Consider the following 1293-nt stretch of genomic DNA (forward strand, 5'->3'; position numbering starts at 1 on the left):
TTTATTTAAATTATGTATGCAAGATGCCAGGGAGAATGCTCACCTGAGTCAACACTTGAACTTCAGCAACAATATAATTCACATTTATTTATTTATTTATTGAATTTGTGTATTCAAGAAGCCAGGGAGAATGCTCACCTGAGTCATTACTTGACCTGCAGCATCAATATATACCTTGGAATAATTGGGTCACTTCTCCCCTTACGAATCTCACTAAATTGCTTAAGATTTTCAGTAGACAATTTTAAAATAGGCACAGTCACTGAATATTTGCCAGTCATTTTTGACATTCCTTCAAAGATTTCAAACAATTGATCCCAATTTCCAATTACTGAGTCTTAATTTCTTTAGGATACAATATATGTCCTGATTGGGAAAGGTGGTTGCATTTGTGTTTTCAGTGGGAAATGAACTACCCATAAGGGAAAGGTTCTGTTGAAACTATCCAAGAATTGAAAGCAAATTCCTTCATGTTTTATGGACAAACAAGATCCGTAATGGATAATATAAACTTGTTGAAAATATTTAGAATATTTTGTATTGCATAAACTACATATAAATTGCATAATATTACACTGTTTGCCATTACCTAAGGCAACACTTATCAATGATATCTCCCAATTTGGTCCTTTAATTGGCCAATGGAACACTACATAAAAATCTTTGAAAATATTTTGGAACAAAAGGCATGGGAAAAATCAATCTATTAAATCTAAAATGTTTTATAGGTACCATTTGGTCCATACCTTAATGAGAAGGTAATCCAGTCTAGTCTCTAAAGCTCAACCTAGGTGCACGGTCTCATTATCTCATTCATAATTCTCGTATCAGTTTCCATTTTACAAATTTCAATGTGTGAGAGAACATATTTACATGTTTACTCCTGAAAAGCAGCAGCCATAACTAGTCGTTGGGTGTATGAGGATAAAATTCCTCAATAAATTGGAATGTGATCAGAAATGGCACCTTTGTTTATAAAATATGTAAAAGCAAGCTGATATATTACATTAGTACTTTCGTAGGATAGCTGTTTAATAATCAAAAATCAATATTCTGGATTTTTAATATTCTTTTCCAGCATGGAAAGAGAATTCTGGAACAACTCAACAGGTCCCTGTATTATTTAAGGTAAGTCAGTTGTCTGCTCTCCCGAAAAAAGAAATTTATTTCAAGAAGAACTTGGGCCATATTACTCACAGCTGTGGACTGACTTTGTTCTGAAAACTCAGTTTTCCTCATCAGGTAGCCTTTTCCTGTCAGGCAAGCTTTGGCCATCTGTTTCCAGTCCCTGGA

The sequence above is a fragment of the Microtus ochrogaster genome, unplaced genomic scaffold (assembly GCF_000317375.1).
Source record: "Microtus ochrogaster isolate Prairie Vole_2 unplaced genomic scaffold, MicOch1.0 UNK420, whole genome shotgun sequence".
Classification (NCBI taxonomy): domain Eukaryota; kingdom Metazoa; phylum Chordata; class Mammalia; order Rodentia; family Cricetidae; genus Microtus; species Microtus ochrogaster.